Source organism: Fukomys damarensis, unplaced genomic scaffold (genome assembly GCF_012274545.1).
Source record: "Fukomys damarensis isolate Sample0158 unplaced genomic scaffold, DMR_v1.0_HiC HiC_scaffold_3, whole genome shotgun sequence".
NCBI lineage: Eukaryota > Metazoa > Chordata > Mammalia > Rodentia > Bathyergidae > Fukomys > Fukomys damarensis.
This window is the reverse complement of record NW_022900915.1, coordinates 756389-776599: the sequence shown is the minus strand read 5'-3', so window position 1 is coordinate 776599 and position 20211 is coordinate 756389. Positions and strand designations below refer to the sequence as shown.

Sequence of the window (20211 nt, the reverse complement as noted above, 5' to 3'; positions counted from 1 at the left end):
TAAGGTGTGTGTAAATGGGGAGGGGAGGAAGGGGTGAAGGGAGGACAGGGACAAGGGGAAAAAATGAGAATCAAGACCTATTATGTAAAGGTACAGAATCCCAATGATGAATGTAACTATACTGTATACCTAGATTGTTCCAATAAACTCAATAAAAAGAAAAAACAATAAAATAAAAATAGGAAGTATTCTCATTACTAGACACAGTTTCCACACCACTGAGTAACATGTGCTGCTATTAGTTTTCTAGAGCCAGCATCCTCTACTCTACGGGAGTAGGATGATACAGCTGCTGAGATGCACTACAAAAACCAAGTGTACTGTGGGATTAAGTCCTCTACATAAAAATAATCAGTTGACAATGTGAAATAGGAAGAAAAGAGCTAAAGGTGTAGGGAAAGTGGGAAGGGTAGGGGAAAGGTAATAAGGGAAAAGAAAAAAATATGAGAAAATGGAAATAAAGTGTTTGTAAATGGGGAGGGGAAGAGGGGGTGAAGGGAGGGCAAGGACAAGGGGAAAAAATGAGAACCAAGACCTGTCATGTAAAAGTACAAGATCCCAATAATGAATGTACTGTACTGTATACCTAAAATGTACCAATAAACTCAATGAGAGAAAAAAACGATCAGTTAAGGCACCTGGTTCACTACCCAATACCATGAACAAAGGAAGGAGCAGTCAGACCATCTAATGTCATTATGAAACACAGCTGAATAAGATAAAAGATAAAGCATAGAAAGTAGTTATATTTGTAGGTTAACAAAGCACATAGATGACCTTTCTTTCGTTCTTTGAGACAGGGTCCTGACATGTAGGTCAGGCTGGTCTCAAACTAATGGTCCTCTTCCCTTGGGCTTCAAAAGTGGCAGGATTATCAGTTGTATAACCACTGTGGTATGCTTAAAAAAAAAAAACAAAAAACTGCCCTTGAATCACAACATCTGTATACTCTTTTAGGTAGACTAAAATATTATAAATCTTTGCTGTGGTGCATGCCTATAATCCCACCACTCATGAGGATTGTGAATTCGAGCCCATGTTGGGTTACTACATAGGAACTTCCAGGCCAGCCTGACTACAGAGTGAGACTCTGTCTAAAAAAAAAAAAACCTAATTGGGCAAAGTACATAAATAGCATTGTACAGTTCTCAGTAGACTGATGGATCGGCTGTATACACTTTCTTAAAGAAAGTACATGGTGATGAACAAGGAACAAACATAGCTACTGGTAGAATAAGGCTTCAGCATACTCATTTAATTAGAATGCTAAGGCTACATGGTTAGAATTCTCACAAAATAGATAATCCAAAACTTTCAAAAGGAAAATATACAATTTTACATTAGTACTTGCTTAGCAGAGAACTTCTGTCATTGTTTAGTTTAAAACACAAAGGCCATGAAAGTACTTTTAATTCCACAAAAGATAAAAGAATAGTGAAATAGCCTGGGCGTGGTGGCACACGCCTGTAATCCCAGTACTCGGGAGGCTGAGGCAGGAGGATTGCTGTGAGACCGAGACCAACCTCTGCTACATAGTGAGTTTCAGGTCAGTATCAACTACATAGTGAGACCCTGTCTCAAAAAAAGCCAAAAAAAAGCCAAAGAAAAAAAAAAAAGAAAAGAATAGTGAAATATTTTAACTTTGGTAAGCTAATTGTGACTCTAAACTCTTAGGTGATTTAAGGGTGGGGGAAAAGCGATAAATATTTGGTATCATATTTTAAATGTTCTAATATGACAAAATACATGAATTCATATGTGATGAAAACTTTACATAGAGCCAATCACGATGAAAACTATTACTTTCATGATAGGCGAATTGTACCTTCAAACATATTTATACAAAAAATACAGAATGTTCTGAACCCTGGACAACTACAGATGTCAAGGGCTTCCCCCACTTTTCCCACCTTTGGTTTTATGAGACAGGATCCTACTATGTAGTTCTTAAAAAAAAACAACAACAACAAAAAAACCACTATGTAACCCAGGCTGACCTGGAACTCCACAATCCTCCTGCCTCATTCTCCAAGTGCTGGGACTACAAGTGTGCACCAGCTTGACTGCTGTTATCCCAGCACTTGGCAGGCTCAGGCAGAAGGAACACCCCAAGCTTGAGGACAACTAGGGCTCCACAGTGAGTTTTAAGGCCAGCTTGAACTACATAGCAAGAACTTGTCTCAACAAACAAAAACAAACAAGCAAAAACAAAAAGGAAAATATTAACTTATACCTAAATTTTATTAACCTCAAGGCATAGTTGTTTTGAAGAGAATCCAATTTTTCAAAGATAGGACAGAAAACACCTATCTGGCCTCAATATCCAAAATATTTCCTCAAGAATCAATTTATTTACTTAAAAGTAAATCAATGCAAGGTCCTAAATTCAATCCCCGATACCCCAAAAAAAGTAAATCAAAATAATCCATAGTGATAATGCATCTGTAATATCAGCACACAGGAAGCTGAGACAGGAGGATAGAGGCAAGTATGAGATAAGCCTGGGTTACATAGTGAGTTCAAGGGTAAGGCCAGCCAGCCTGAACTACACAGAAAGTCCGTCTCAAAAGAACTAAAAGAAAAGAAAAAACAAAAATGTCAATATGAAACAGGTTGTACAATTTATTAAAATTACAAATAAACAATTATAAATAAAATATAAAGTGATTAAGTCAACAGTTTCATTTTGTTTTGTGACAATTTGTAAGCAAATAAAAAAAAAAAGAATCAGTCATTTCTCCAAGGATGAACAACACAACCATTAATTTTGGACTGATCCAATCAAATGATAACATAATGCTTAAAACCAGAAAAGACTGTGTATTTGCTTCTCTTAATGGATCATATTTTTCACAGAATGCTCTAACTGGAAATTCTCTAAAGTTGTTACAAAGAAAAGTTTTAACTAATACATAACATTGCAAGTTTTGCTTAGAGACTATTTGCTAACAATACATACTACAAATGATCATTGTTACAAAATAAAGATAGGAAAATTACCTGCAAAAAGATCTTCTCTGTCATCATCCAGTATCACTTCTGATGGTTTCGGTCCATTGGAGTTTGCACTAATATCCTCTGTAGGAAGACTAGCTGGTTCTGGAGATGATGGACTTGACTTTTTATTAAAAAGAACAGTAATAGGTAATGGATTAGGATATCCATCTGCTATAATTATGTTGCATACACCTTCAGAAAGGACATTCTCTTAATAATTGAATATTATTTGACAAGCAAAAGTGTGAAGCAATAAAAGGTCACTGGCTGCTGGGGGTTAGGGGTCAGAGGACCGAAGAGGCATAGCAAAGGGCATTTTTAGGACAATGAAACTCTGTGTGGTATAATGGTGAACGCGTCATTGCACATTCTCACACACACAGAACACACAGACCAACAGTGAACCCTAACATAAATTCATCAATTAAAATACACATGCCTCTGGTGCATAGGTTATTAATTTTTAAGGGTTTTGGGGAATCTGTGGCTTCTACTTAATTTTGCTATGACTCTCAAAGTACCTTACAAGATAGTCTATTTTACAACAGTCTCTAACACAAAATTATTTATTATATGAGAAAAGTAGATTGCTAGCCACATGATCCAACTTCCTGAAAATATTCATTAAAAATTAATATTAATAGCCAGGCATGGTGACACAAGCCTGTAATCCCAGAAATTGGGAGGCTGAGACAGGAGGATCGCAGTGAGTTCGAGACCAGCCTGGGCTACATAGTGAGTTCCAGGTCAGTCTCATCTACAGTGAGATTCTGTCTCAACCCCCCCCCCACCCTCAAAATTACTTTCTATTTCTTCTTTTTGTCCTTTTAGGAACTGAAACATATTTGTACTAAGATAGAGGCACTAAACTTTGCATATAATTTGTAGCTTCAACTTCACTTAAAGTAACTCTTATCTCCAAAATTTCCTGAGGATCAGAGATCTGTGTTTAGTTCTACCTCCACACTAACCTGCCTGCGGTTACATCATGAAATTTCCTTGGGTACTAATTTTCATGTTTGTAAAATGAATGCATCAGATAATTGCTCTTTTTGTATATAAGTTTCTATTTTATAATTTCAAAATTTAGAGTCAGCTAATGACTTCCTTGTCCTCTTCTAAAACTTGGTTGGCATTAACTTTGATGAAGAAATAAATTTTGAGAGAAACAAAATATAAAATTTCTAAAAAAATAGTGAATCTCAATTTGCTGCCATAGTCCTACATAAAGGAACTTTTGGCTGTCTTTCTGGTATTACATGACAGTGAAACTGAATTTAAAAAATTCTACAGGAATTGTAATAGATAGGGTTCAACTTTAATTCTTTAATGATTTTAAGTCAAGAATTGTACTGCCCAAAGAGGTAGCGACTAACTACATATGGTTACTCAGCTCCTAAAACATAACAAGTTTAAACTGAAATGTGCTAAAGGTATAAACACATTTTGGATTTAAAAAATTTAGTGCAAAAACTAAATGTATTAATATACTGATTATATACTGAAGTGATACTTTACGTACGGTAAATATTTTAAATATACTGAATTAAATAAAATGTATCATTAAGACAGGTGTGGTTACTTCCACATACCTAGTAATCTGAGCCACTCAGGAGGGTTAAGCACAAGGGTGACAAATTTGAGGCTTACCTGGGCAAACAGTGAAACCCTGTCTCAAAATAAAAAGTAAAAGGGGTGGGGATATAGCTCAATGGCAGAGTATTTACTTGCCAAATATGCATAAGCTAAAACTAATTTTAGCTGTTTCACTTTTTAAAATATGGTTAATGGCCATTCAGGAAGTTGGGAATCTTGAGTTTGAGGCCAGGTTGGACAACATAATCAGACCCCATCTCAAATAAAAATTGTTGACTAAATAACTTAAAAAAATTACATTATCCAACTCACACACCAGATAGCACTTGTCTAACAGTAGATTTTGTTATATAATATAATATTTACCCTACATGCATCCTGCCTTTTAGGTGTCTTCCTGAAAAAGTTAAAGACATCATAATACTGTGATACACAGCCAGGCACAGAGGTACAGGCCTACAATCCCAGCCCTTGAGAGTTGAGGCAGGAGGATTGCCAGGCGGTAGAGGCCAGTCTGAGCTATATAGTGACCTCAAGGCAAGCCTGCTCTACACAAAGGGAGACCGTGTCTCTCAAAACAAAAACAAAACACCCCAAAACAGTAACAACAAAAAAACAATACAGTGACACATACCACCACATTTACAGCAATATCACTCATGGTATCTAAATCCTGGATATGGCCTCTATGTCCATCAAAAAACAAATGGATAAAGAAAATGTGGCCTTTATACACAATGGAGTGCTACTTTGCTAAAAAGGATAAACTCAAGTCATTTGTAGGAAAACGGATGTACCTTGAGACCATAACGTTGAACGAAATAAATCAGACACACAACCTTCAATATTACATGGCTTCTCTTATATGAGAATCAAAACATAAGTAAAGAGCAAAATAAAAGTCAGACAATAGGAAACAGGGAGACAGATCTTTGGCAAATGCAAGGGAATTTAGTGATGGAAGCAGAAAGGGGAAGAGGAAACAAAAAGATGTGTTATGTACATATATCCATCCATTCCTCCAGGATGAATGTGATCATTATGTAATACAAAATGCTCATAAGAAATTGTAAAAGAAAAAAAAAGAATGTTTACCGAAAATGCTAAAAATACCTGTTTTCAATGACAAGGGAATAGTTTAAAACTTAAATTCTTGAAATTTGTTACTCAGCCGAGCATGATGGTGCATGCCTATAAATCTCAGCACCTGGCAGGCTAAAGCAGGAAGACAGCAAGTTCAAGCCCAGCACAGGGAACTTAGTGAAACCCTGTCTCAAAATTAAAAAAATAAAAATAAAAAAGGTTACGGAAATAGCTCAATGCAAAGGCTCTGGCTTCAATCCTCAGTACACAAAAAGTCAGACTTTTAAACATCATTGTTTTAGGTACTACTTCACAACTTCTAAGCTTTATTGCGAAAGAGTACATTACTGTATATTCAACCTACTCCCAATTGTGCATAAAGTAAATTCTACAAAAAAGCAAAGAGGAAACAGTGATAACAGTGATCACTTCTATGTAGGTGATGGCATGTGGTGATTTAACTGTTTTTCTTTGTGTCATTATTGACTATGGTCTTGTAAAGCATGCTATGGAAAACAATAGAGGCACAAAAGGCTTATTTTTAAGCCTTTTAGAAAATTACCTAATTTTTAAAAAATATCTGAATTTAAAAGAACATTCCAGAATAACTGAGATCAGCATGAAAACTAGCAAATGTTTGAGAATGGGGGCATGAATTAAAAAGAGCTTTATGATTCAGGTGTGGAGGCACACTCCTGTGATCCCAGCACTCAGGATCCCAGTAAGAGCCTGGGCTGCACAGGGAGTTCAAAGTCAGCCTGAACCACACAGTGAGACTGTCTCAAAAAACTAAACTAAACAAAACAAACAAATAAATCTCAAAAAAAAAATGTGTAATAGGTATTTCCTTTTGTGCTTCTACCATCTAAACTATATTCTTATTTTGGGAGCTCTTGGTATATAGTAAGATGACAAGCGAGACACGGTGATACACAGCTGTAATTCCAACTACTCAGGAGATTGTGATCAGGCAGGAAGATCAAGTTCACAAGCCAGCCTGGGCAACTTAGCAAGACTATCTCAAAGCAAAAAAGATGGATGTAGCTCCGTGGCAGAACACTTGCCTAGCATGTGCAAAGTCCTTACACCCAATCCTCAGTATGGCGGGGAGGTGACAGAAATGATGGACAGCAGAGCAGGATCTGCAATAGACTATTCAGAGATTGCCCAGTGTCTTACTGATTTTGAGTTCTGACATTTTTCGAACATTTCTTTTACATGAACTAGACAGTTTATGCTGTTTGCAACCAAAACCCTTATCCACGCATCCCCTATTAAGTAACTTGTTGCTCCTGTTCAGAGCCTCTGTACATGTTAAATCACCCCATTTGGGCTGCTTGTCTCTCCTCTCTGCTTGTCACTTCTAAGCACTTAGCACTTTCATTTTTAGGAAATTCTTTTTTGTTTTGGTTTTTTTTTTTGAGATAGGGTCTCACTATGTAGTTGAGACAGACCTGGAATTCACTATGTAGCCCAGGCTGGTCTCCAATGCACAGCAATCCTCCTGTCTCAGCAGCCCCAGTGCTGGGATTACAGGCGTGAGCCACCACGCCCGGCAGCAAAGTCTTTTCTAAGCAAAGCAAACTATATGCTTTCATTCTACTCTTTACTCTTTCCAAATTGAAACACAATTCACTTTTTTCAATATTCTGCCTAAATACTACTAAAATTTACTATTCACTTACGTGAAACTTTCAAATATCCACTTGGCAAAACCTACTCAATTAAGCACTGCCAAATGCCAGATTCTAATATGGAAAGGGTGATGAACAGAAAAACAAGTGTAATACTTTGGCTACTACAGTATTTATAATATCCTTTCTAATGAATGCTTATTCCAAACAGCTAAAGAAAAGGTACTTAATATCTGCTAACCATTATTTAGTTAACCAAACACGCTTTATAACAATAAAATGAACTTAAGACTTTAATCACAAAACATAAAATACCTACTGTGCCATGCAATATACACATAAGCATAGCTGCATATATGGTTACACGTGCATGCCCCCTCTTATATGTTTGCCTTTTAGATAAAAAGATGAAAAGCCATTATCACTACTGTCAAGAATCTTAAGAGTTCAATGGGAAAATACACATGTATTAAGCATTACAGTTAACAACTGCTGTAAGTAATAAGGCCACATGTAGTGTTTTTTTTTTTTTTCTTTTTACAGTATTTAGGACTGCTAAGGGGCTTGCACATACTAAGCCAAGTGCTCTGCCACTGAAGAATATCCCTAGTCATTTTGGCAGAAGGGGCAAAAATTGGGGATTGAGTACAGGGTATTTGCACTGAGCTACACCCCAGCCCAATAAGGTCTTACTAAGTCATCAAGCTGGGCTTGAACTTGTGTTTCCTAAATTGACAGACTGGGGAAGAACCAGATGGCAAATGAAGGGCATATGGTCTCTGTCACAACTATTCAACTCTCACAGCCACAGGCAAAGGTAAAGAAATCGATATGGCTATGCTCCGGTAAGACTACAAAAGAGTTATCAGGCCAGATTTGGTGCACAAACCAGTCTGACAAACTCTGCCCCACAGCACCACTCCCTCCTCCCCCGACCCAGGAACCCAGTCATTATCCTACTTCCCCTCATCACTTCCGTCTTCCACGTTTAGCCCATCAACCAATTCTCATGTTTTCTACCCCACTGTTTCTTTTTTATATATTCTCACCGCCTACCATAACCCTAAATTTTTATTGTGTTTGCTAAAGTCAACTCTACCGTGTACATATATGGACCTATAGGCATTTGTCACCATGAACACCTCCACCAGGATATTCTTCACACTGCTCCACACGCTGTCATTACTCCACTTGCTCATGATTCTCCACGGGCTTACTAGTAACTACAGCTTGGAACCTAAACTCCTGCACATACATGCAGGGCTCAGAGGACCTAGCTCTTTTCCATCAAGCTTCCTCAGTCTCATCTCCTGCCACATACCATTTACCTGTAATGCTCACTGGAATAATGAAAAATTGAAGGCCTCTCATCCAGTACTGTATTCTCTCATTTTTGTGTAAAATTGGAAACAAAGTGTTCAATTTTCAGCCAAAGAGTTAGGTAGTGTCCTCGATGTGTAATAACCCCTGCCTCCACTTGTTCATGCTCTCACACTGTACTAGGAGTAGGTGTGCGGGGCCAACAGCACACAGCAGGGAGGACAGTATGTCACTTCTGACATCAGTATATAAAAGATCACCTTGGGTGGTACTACGCTTGCCCCTCACCCCTCAGTACTTGCTTTCATGTGCTTCCTTCATCCCATACAGACAACCAGGTAGCAAAAATCTGGATAGCCTCTCAATAGCCATGTGAGCGCACCCTCCTCCATCCTCAGACAAATGTGGTTCTGGCTGACACCTGCCTTGAACCAGAACCCCCAGGTTAAACTGCTCCTGGATTCCCACTCCTTAGAAATGGAGTGAAATAGCTGGATGTGGTGGTGCACACCTGTAATCCCAGTGCTCAGGAGGCCGAGGCAGAAGGATCACCAAGTCTGAGGCAAGCCTGGGTTACATATTGAGTTGAAGGCCAGCCTGAACTAGAGAGAGACTGCCTCAAAAAAAAAAGAATTAAGTAATAATATGTGTCTTGTGCTAAATCTTGAAGCAGTCTGTTACAGTGCAATAGATCTCTCTCTCTCTCCCTCTCTCTCTCTCTCTCTCTCTCTCTCTCTCTCACTCACACACACACACACACACACACACACACACACACACACACACACATATACACGTAAGGTAAACCCATTATAGACCTCCTTCCTTAACTAAGATCTCTAACAAAATGCAAGCACTACCTGCTAATCAGAAGTGAAATTCAGACAAAATGTGAAATACAGTAAGTCAATTTTTATCTTTCTTCTATTTTGTCCTGAAACCAGGCTCCAGTCACAGATCCGGGCAACGGCATAAGTAGCTAAAACTTTGATAGAAATTTCACCTTTATGGCCAGACGAACGAGACAAAAGGGTCATGTGAGCTAAAGAGGGTATGTGTGTGAATATGTCTGCTTTCCCTTTGGGTAAGGCCCCTACATGCTGCCACACTACAGGTGCAATTGCACAGGTAAGATAAAACTCAAGAAGCTCCACTGTCTGACCAAACAACTGGGAAACGGGATTCCTTGCCTGAGGAATGTGGGAACAAATGCACACCAATACACCTACAGAGTTGCACTGCCCTAGTCTCAGAGTAAACTTTAAGCAATGCATGCAAGGGTCAGACACACCAAGAAGCAAAGACTTTGAACTGAGATGAGAACAATGCATACGAAAGCCCAAAGAGAATTTGTAGACTGGTCTTGATTATCTGACAAGAAGTCAATAATGTGCCACCAACATTCTCCACAAGACTAACAGAACACACTCTAACTGGAATGTCCAGCATTATTTGTCATAAAAAAGAAACTAAAAAATGTGACAACATCCTAAGAAAAAGATAACAGATGCCCAAACTAAAATAGCCAAAATGCTAAATGTGCTGTAAAAACAAACTCTGTTCTATGTTGTAAAGGTAAATACACTTGAATGAGTGAAATGACAGCTCTCTGGAAAGAAACAAGCACAAAAAATAATCATATGAGGGCCAGGGGTGCAGCTCAGTGGCACAGCACCTGCCTAGCAAGCGCAAGGTCCTGAGTTCAATCCCCGGTATCAGCAAAAAACAAAAAAACAAAAAATAGGCCCGTGATTTAGCTCAGTGGTGCCACTATCTGCATCACAAGCACGAGGTCCTGAATTCAATCCAGGGTACAAAAAAAAAAAAAAAAAGAGGAAAGAAAGAAGAAAAAGCATACAAAACATCAATATGTATTACTATATCTGCTTAAAAATTAATATTTGTATTACAAATATTAAAACATGAAGAATTACTACAGCTAAACAAAGCTCATAGGATGGGTTCAGTAAAGAACATGACAGAGGAAAGTATCAGTCAATTTGAAATTAAATCTACAGAAAATATCCAATGTTAGTAACAAAGGTAACATCTGAGAAAATTTGAAAAAAATGAACAGAACCTAGGGACTTGTAGGGTAATACCAAAAAGTCTGTCACATCTTTCAAATTTCAGATATTAGGATGAGAAAAACCACTGCAGAATGTACATAAAACTTCCTGAATTTGATGAAAGACATAACTTTATAGATAACAAGAAGCTCAGCAAGCCAAAATGAGAATAAATTCAAATAATAATATGCCTACACACATCAAGCTCTGAAAATGAAACATAAATACAATTTTTAAAAGTGGTACATGCCTGTAATCCTACCACCCAAGGAGGCTGAGACAGTAAGAGCATAAGTTAAAGCCCAGCCTGAGCAACAACTCAGCCACTTAGAGAAGCTCAGTCTCAAAATAACAACTCCCAAACACTAAACATATGCCTCTTTCTAGAGAGTCTGCATTCTATTTTCACTGAATGTGTACTTTAAAATTCTGCCTAATAAACCTCTGCCTCTCACTGACACATCTTTAACGCCCCTACCCGCCCAACAGAAACCAGTAACCTACAATTTAGTCAGTGGAGTGGAGGGTGCGTCAAGGTTATCTATCCTCTCTTTGGTTCCCCAACACTGTCTGCTGATAAAAATACTTAAGAGAAAAACGACACATTAACAAGGGAAGACCAAATCAAATTTCTGTGGATTTTTCATCAGAGATCAGGAAAGCTAGAAAACAGTGGAAGAATATTTTTAAAGTGCTGAAAGTTAGCTATCGACCCGGAAATCTATAAACTCTGAAAATATCACTTAGGAATGAAAGTAGAATTGCTTTCAGGAGTACAAAAATAAGAACATTCATCACCAAAATGTATGCTCCAAAAGAAACGCTAAAGTAAGTTCTTTATTGCTGAAGAGAAATGATACAAGAGGGAACCATGGTTGAAGGATATAAAACAGAAATGGCAAACAGACTATTTATAATGAATTCATATTATAACTGAATACTGGTATTCTGATAAAATCTTGGGTTGCCCATAGTGTTTTTGGAGTAGGGGGATTGAGACAGGATTTCACTATGTAGTTCAGGCTGGCCTTAAATTCATTTGTAGCCGAGGCTGACCTTAAATGTACAGGGACCTCCTGCTTTGGCCTCCCAAGTGCTGGGGTTTCAGGCATGTATCACCACACCTGGTGCCCAACAGTTTTCTGACAAGAGAATCAGAAAAAATTTCAACATGCTATGTAACAAAAACCACCCTGCTGTTTCAGTCCAGAGCCAAAGCAGAATGTGGGATAGGAAGGGTGAGGTGGTGGACAGCTCCAATAAAGGCCACTACAGCAGCAGTCACACTGTTAAAGAGGTGTTTCCCGTGTCTCTCTATTTTTCAGATTCTTCTTTTCTTCTCTCTGACAGGATCTCACTAAGCAGCAGTTCAGGTGGGGTTCAAACTCACTACGTATAGTCCTGTCTTATGATTCTCCTGCCTCAGACTCCCAAGAGCTAGGATTACAGGCCTACTTACTACATCACCATGACCAACTTTACATACCACCACCACCATCATCTTTGGCAGCAATGCAGACTGAACCCACGGCCTTTACACTGAAGTGTATCTCCAGCCCCTTAAAATTTTTTTTTTAGAAATTTTGAGACATGGTCTCAAAGTTGCCCAGGCTGGGTTCAAATTTGTAAACCTCCTGCCTTCCACTGTGCTGGAATTACAGGCTTATGTCACCATGTCAAGTTCAGGTGTCAGTATTCTTAACAAATGTATAATCTTGTCTTCCCCTACCATCATTGCCTGCTAGTGTGCACAACTATGTAGCACAGAAATGAGGGATTTTTTAGGATCTCTTAAAAAGTGGTGCTGTGGAATTTCAACCAAATCAAACAAGAGCCTCTTTCTCTCTCACAAACTGCCCCTAAGAACTCTGGACAGACAGAAAGCAACCACAGAAGTATGTAACAGGGCCGGGGATTTAGCATTGCGGTTCTACCACCTGCCTGGCAAGTGCAAGGACCTGAGTTCGATCCCTGGCATCAAAAAAAAAAAAAAAAAAAAAAAAAAAAGTAGGGAGGTAGCCAAAATGTGAAAAATGATTATTACAAGGGCCAGTTTTGTGGGGTTTTGCTTTATTCTGTTTTGGCTTTTCCTGAGAATAGGGACAACTGCAGAACTATGTTACAGGTCAGCAATGGTGAACCTTTTAGAGCTTCAGTGGTTAAGAAATAGCCCACTGTGGCACATATGCCATAGGCTCACCACTGCTACAGGTACAGGCAACGATGCCTAGAAAAATCCTGTCTTTCTGCCCGTAACACTAGAGCCCCTAAAACCTAAAGAATATGGGTGAAAACCCTTTTCTTTTCCCGTTTTCTTTCCTGGCATTGACCTCAGACCAGATCTAGAGATATGACACCAGCAGTGATGAAGGTGCTGTCATCTAAAACCTCAAGAGAAAATGTAAGTCTCTGGCCAAGTGAACCAGGAAAAGAGGATCCAGTATTCTGAAGAGTAAAGAGCAGACATCTTTATTAGTATTTACTCTCCTTTCACCTAATGTTTTTTTGCAAGGCTGGCCCAAAATGTGTGATAAGGCAAGTAGCTACAACTCTGACAGAAGTTTGTTTCTGGCCCAAAGAAATGGAAAAAGAGGTCCTTGGAAAGTGAAGAGAGGGGAGTGAGGGATCCTGGAGAAGACCCTGTAATTCTATGAATGAACCAACACAAACCAAGCTTAGCCCTAAGCCGCACATTTATGGGGTAGAATGGAACAGCACACCAAATTTCCCATGGTCATTCATGTTTCTGTGAATGTTGTAAGAACTGGCACAGAATCTGTTCCCTTGTTTGGACTGCTTTTTCATGAAAGTATGTACACTAAACAACCTTGGAAGAAAGCAAAGACCAAGTTTGCTTACTGTGCAGTATAATAAAAGTAATGTCTCTTCAAGGACAAACAGGTAGGATTATGGCCTCTTACAAATGATGCTGCTTTCCCAAGCCCGGGCTCCTCAGCTGTGTCTCAGATAGAGCACAGGCATGGCACACTCCTGGGCTCACGTGCCTCACCCTGCGGGAACCCAAGGCATGAGGGAAACTGCCACAGACTCAAGTGGCTTGTTATGCTTTGAGCAATATTTTTTATCAGGTTTCTTTCAGAAAGCATGCACATATTAAAGTCAGTCTCTTTTACAAGGAGAGAGTACAATTTCAGACCTTTTACAGATATTGATTTTTGTGGGGGGCAGTTTGAGACAGGATCTCACTATGTAGCCCAGGCTGGTCTTGAACTCACAGTGATCCTCCTGCCTCAGCCTCCTGAGTGCTGGGATTACAGGCGAAGGCCACCAGCTTACAGATATTGAGATAAAATCAAACTCAGATAGATAGAAAATAATCAACTCAAATAACAAACAAGAGTGGGTGTGGTGGCACAAGGCCAAAATCCCAGCACTCAGGAGGCTGAGTGAAGAGGATTCAAGGCCAACCTGAGCTATAGAGATCCTGCCATAAACAATAAAAACAAAACACTGTGATAAGTAACAGAAGAAAAGTTTTTAAAATGAGCTGAAGAGGGGTTGAGGATTTAGCTCAGTGGTTCCGGTGCCTGCCTTGCAAGCGCAAGGGTCTGAGTTCAATCCCTGGTATCAAAAAAAAAAAAAAAAAAAAAAAAAAAAAATTCTCAAGTTTAAGATTTCTCTTATTTCAATTAAAGCTGAAAAAAAAATGAGCTGAAGCACCTCATTTTTGTGTGAAACGACATCAAAATTTCTTACATTCATGTCATTATAAAGTCCTAGGAAGAGGAAAAGAAAGGTAACAATGGAGAAAAAAATATTTTAAGGGATGGATGGGCAAAATTTCACCAAATTTGGTAAAAGACATTTACAAATTTAGAAATAAAAAAACTCTACACAGGACAACTCCAGGGAAAACCACATCCAGTTACACCATTAAGAATGGCTGGAAAAAGCAAAAATTTAAAAATTTAAAACCCGAGGCAACCAAAAATGCAAATATTGTATTTCAGCTAGAGAAATTAGAATGAGTACACACTTTCATCAGAAATCACACACACTAGAGGACAGTGGCACAAAATAAAGTGATGAAGGAAAAAAGTAAACTCAGAATTCTTTATAAAATCAAATTATCTTCCATAAATGAGGCTGAAATAAAGATATAAGAGTACTACAGGAATGTGCTGTCACGAGGGCAGCTCTAAAAACAGTAAGTGAAGGGCCAGGGATTTAGCTCAATGGTTCTGCTGCCTGCTTTGCAAGCGCAAGGTCCCTGGTACCAAAAAATAAAATAAATAAATAAAATACAATTAACAGTTAAGTGCTTTTAAAAAGTTCATCAGGGGCCAGGGATTTAGCTCAGTGGCACTGATCTGCCTCGAAAGCACAAGGTCGTGAGTTTGATCCCTGGTACCAAAATAATAATAATAATAATAATAATAATAATAATAATAATAATAATAATCAGCCTAAAGACATGATAGGAGAGCAGAGGGGGACAAAGAAATTAAAATGGAATGCCAACAAACATTACATACAGAAGAAGGAAGAAACAGGGAAAACCAGAAAACACTGAACACAATGATAGGTTTAATCCAATCACAACAATTATCACATTAAATGTAAATAGTCTAAACACACTAAATAGGAGAGATGGCCAAAGTGGATACAAAAACACTCACAAAAATACATTTCCTGCCAAGAAACAACAAAACAAAACAAAACAAAACAAAAAACAAACCACCCTACTTCATAGAGCACCTGAGTTGATTCCCAGTAACACACACATACACAAACTATTTTAAAGACATAGGTTAATTAAAACAATGGCAATTGTCATACAAACAGAAGAAAGGTGAGGTGCTTTATAAAGTCCAGTGCACCCTGGTGTGGTGGCACACACGAATAATCTAAGTATTCTGGAGGCTGAGGCAGGAGGATTGCTGAGAGTTGACTCCAGCCTAAGCTCCACAGTGGGCTCAAGCCCAATCTAAACTATATAGTGAGACCCTGGCTCAAAAAACCAAAAAAGTCCAGAGTGAACTTTATAATAAAAATATGATTGAAGCCAGGTGTGGTGGTGCACGCCTGTAATCCCAGCACTCAGGAGGCTGAGGCAGGAGGATCACTGAGTTGGAGACCAGCCTGTGCTGCATAGTGAGTTCCAGGTCAGTCTCAACTATGTAGTGAGACTCTCAAAAACAAAAATGACTAAGATCAGTGAGCCTCTCATGTGGAAATTCCAGTTGAAATGCATAAATATTATAAGGTGTCAATGTCAGGAAGACTGTGGTCTTCATCTTAACTTCAGCTGACTCTTAAATTTGACACTAGTAAAGAAAAAGGTATTTGGTGAACTGACTTTTGACAAGACAACCATTCAATGAGGAAATAACATTATTTTCAACAAACGTTGCTGGAAAAACTGTATTGCCACATGCAAAAGAATAAAACTGGAGGGCCGGGGATTTAGCTCAGCGGTTCGGTGGCCTGCCTTGCAAGTGCAAGGACCCAAGTTCAATCCCTGGGACCAAAAAAAAAAAAAAAAAGAGGATAAAACTGGATCCCCATCTAATAGCATGTATAAAGACTAACTCAAACTGGAGTTGGAGGGGCACACCTGTAATCCCAAGCACATAGGAGGCTGAGACAGAAGGATTGCCATGAATTTGAGGTTAGCCAAAACTACATATTGAGACCTTTTCTAAACTACCCCCCCTTCCAAAAAAACAAAACAAACAAAAAAAACTCAAAATGGGTCAAACCTCAGTGTAAGAGGAAAAATCACATAACGTAAGAAAACGGGTAAATCTTTATGACCTTGGATTTAGCACAAGACTATTAGATATGATACTGAAAGTATAAAAACAAAAGAAAAAAAATAAATGAATTGAACTTCATCAAAATTGAAAAAGATTTGTGTCAGGCGTGGTGTAATTACAGCACATTGCACCAAGGTAGGATGATGGCAAATGCAAGCCTAGCTGTGGCAACTATCGTGGCAACTAGGCAATTTTCTGATGTCCTGTTTCAAAATAACAAATGTTTAAACCAGGAATGGTGGCGTACACTTGTAATCCCAGCACTCGGGAGGCTGAGGCAGGAGGATCGCTGTGAGTTCGAGACCAGCCTGGGCTACAGAGTGAATTTCAGATCAGTCTCAACTACATAGTGAGACCCTGTCTCAAAAAACCAAAAACAACAACAACAAAAAAGAAAAACCAAACAAACAAAAAATAACAAATGGTTTAGGATGTAGTTCAGTGTAAAAGCCCTGTGTCCAACCTCTGGTACTGAGATAAAAAGGGAGAGGAAAAAACTGTGATTCAAACTGGGTGCAGTGGCACAGTATAATCCCAGTAGTCCCACCTGGGCAACTTTTTTTTTTGAGACCTTGCCTAGAAATTAAAAACTAAAAAAGACCTGGGCACGGTGCCTGTAATCCCAGCATTGGGAAAACTAAGGCAGGAGAATCGACATAAATGTGAGGCCAGCCTGGGATAAACAGTGAGTTCAAGGCCAGTTTGTCTCATAAATACATAAAAATGAATGAATGATCTGGGGATGTAGCTCAGTGGGTAGAATACCCCTGGGTCTAAGTCCCAGAGCTGTAAACGAAATTATTTACATAAAAAATTTTGTACTTCAAAAGACCTTATTAAGACCATAAACAGAGCCAGGTTTTGCCTATTATACTCTAAGCACTCTGAAATGCTGAAACAAGAGGATCACTTAAACCCAGGACTTGGAGAAGAGTCCAAGCAACACAACTGGACCCCTCAACTCAAAAACAGAATAAAGCACTGACATATGCTACAGTCTTTGAAAACATTATGCTCAATGGAAAAAAAAAGCCAGTCACAACGGACCAAGTATTATGTAATTCCATTCATACAATGGCTGGAGAACAGAAGGCCTGGGGAAACAGGACAGTGACATCTTATAGCATGCAGTCTCTAAATGTTCTGAATGAAAATCTTCCAGAATGACCGTGGTGATGTTGTACCAGTCAGTGAACGTACTAAAAACCATTAAACTGTGCACATTAAATGGGTAAACTGTGTATAGCATGTGAATTTATCTCAATAAAGCTCTTTAAAAAACCAGGTACATAACATACATTTCTACCATTAACAAATTTTTTGTATGGAGCTAAATCTCTAGCCCTTTTAAATTTTATCTTGAAACAGGGTTCCCCAAATTGCCTCTAATCTGTGATCTTCCTGCTTCATTCTTGTGATAATTAGCTGGAATTTTACCACCCTGCCCAGCGCTTGACTTTAAAAAAGTGGTATTTATTCCTCCATGCCAAAAAGTAATTAAAGGTTAAAATCTTTAAACTTAAGGTTGAATTACTTACAGAAAAAGCAATATTCACAAGCAATTTTAATACCTTACCTCTCAGGCACAGAAAAGAATAATGCTCCGTGCATGCCTGTAATCCTAGCACTCAGGAGGCTGAGGCAGGAGGATCGCTGTGAGTTTGAGACCAGTCTGGACTACACAAGGAGTTCCAGGTCAGTCTCAAGTACACAGTGAGACCCTGTCTCAAAAAACAAACAAACAAACAAACAAACAATGCTCAGCCAAATCTTTCCCTTCTCATTCCCTTTCCTATCCCCCTACCCTAGCCTTCTACCTACCACTTTTTTGCCTTACAGTCAATGAAAACATACTGTATAGGCTTAAATCATCTTTGACTTGCTTAATACTAAGTTCAGGTAACCATCTTTGATTCTGAAAAAATTCAATTTATTATTGGATTTAAAAAATACAGAGATCTGGGTGTGGTGGTGTAGGCTTTTAATCTCAGTGCTCAGAGACTGAGGCAGAACTGTTGTGATTTCAAGGCCAGCCTGAACTACAGAGAGAGATCTTCAAAGAAAAATAACAACAACGAAAAATACGCATACAGGTAAAACTAACCCACAGGTACTACAAAATGAACATTTAGGCCCACTGAAGCTACCAGTATGGATTTCAACTGATTTTTTCTCCCCTCAAATGAAAAAGTTTCTATATGAATAATTTTAAAACCTTCAACTTAACTTTCTTTTTAAATTACAATGCATTCATTTATGCATCTTTATATTTACAACTTAGGTTTCATATATACTTAGGTCATAAGTGTTTAAGAAAGATGTGTTGCATCAGAATCACTTATGACCTAGAAGCAAGAATTCAGTGCTTTCTGTGGGCCAAGAGAAATACAGAATTTAGAAGAACTTGCTAAAAATGTAGAATACTGGGGCCTACCTCTGTCCTAAAGAACCATAGTTTCCACATTAACAAAATCCCTAGATATTTTTATGTATAAACTTTGTAAAGTACTGACCCAGAACACATTAAACATGTAGATTCCAGTGAGATAAAGGCATTTATATTTTAAATGTGATCACCACGGATTCTCCTGTACACGAAGTTTAAAAGCACTGTAGCAAAGAACTGAAAGAGCATTCTTTTAGAGATGGTTTAATAGTAACTGCTATATATACATTCATATTTTGAAGGGAAAAATATTTAAATTTACACATCTCACAGCTGTATGACTTTCTTTTCATGTTTTTTTTCAGAAAAGGTCTTGCTAAGCAGTTCAGGCTGACCTTAAAATTCACTATGTAGTCCAGGCTGGCCTGGAACTCTTGCCTATCTTCCTGCCTCACCCTCCCATGTGCTGGGATTACAGGCATGAGCCACCATACCCGGCATAACTTTCTTAAAATGACCTGGGTCCATGAATTAAGGAGTTCAGATGAACCATCAATAACAACTTGATGCACAACTTTCACAGAGGATTAACCAAGATAAATTTAAGGTATTCATAGTTTGTAGACTTTCACTGAAAACATTTTTTAAAAGCCCCATCAACAGAGTTCAAGGCCAGCCTGGTCTACATACATAGTAAGAGACTACCTCAAAAGCCAAAAATCAAAAACCAAAGTCTCATCAACATGAGAAACAGACATAGTTACTCAACTCTAAACAACCTGAGTTAAACAGAATGTTTCACGTTCACAATACATATTCTTGGTCACCCTAGATCAATCAAGCTTGTGCTAATCCTTGCTGGAAAAATCTTTATATCCTTTGGCCTAAAATCATAGGATCTTACAGAAACTAATTTTTGAAATGTGTTGAAAAGTTGTATGGTATATGTGTGAAAGATTAAAAAGATATCAAACCATTCTGCAAGATACTTTTTACTAATTATTCTTAGGAGATATTGGTTTTGACAATTCAATAAACATTTACTAAATGCAGCTGGGTGTGGTGGCACACGCCTATAATCCCAGCACTCGGGAGGCTGAGGCAGGAGGATCGCTGGGAGTTCGAGACCAGCCCGGGCTTTACAGTGAGTTCCAGGTCAGTCTCAACTACATAGTGAGGCCGTCTCAAAAAACCAAAAGCAAAAAAGACTCCTAGCTCTAGGTAAACTATAATCTGAGGGGAGATAAGGTTTGGCTGGGACATTGTCAGTACAATTAGCAAGATGTAATCAATGTAGGACAGTTCCCAGAAGTTCCCGTTTCGGGTAAGTAAAATTCGGATAGTGG

At 38.5% G+C, this 20211-nt stretch overlaps 1 protein-coding gene across 2 annotated transcripts in view; it reads right to left on the bottom strand.

The window, feature by feature from the left end:
• Snx2 (sorting nexin 2) overlaps nucleotides 1–3144 on the bottom strand; it is a 32880-nt gene extending 29736 nt beyond the window's left edge. The window contains exon 1 of one of the 2 annotated variants that reach the window (XM_010627248.3): nucleotides 3001–3144. The gene's annotated coding sequence lies outside the window, so the exon portion shown is untranslated. The remainder of the gene's footprint in view (nucleotides 1–3000) is intronic. The other variant, XM_010627249.3, reaches the window with a different exon arrangement.
• Between the last annotated feature and the right edge of the window lie 17067 nt (nucleotides 3145–20211).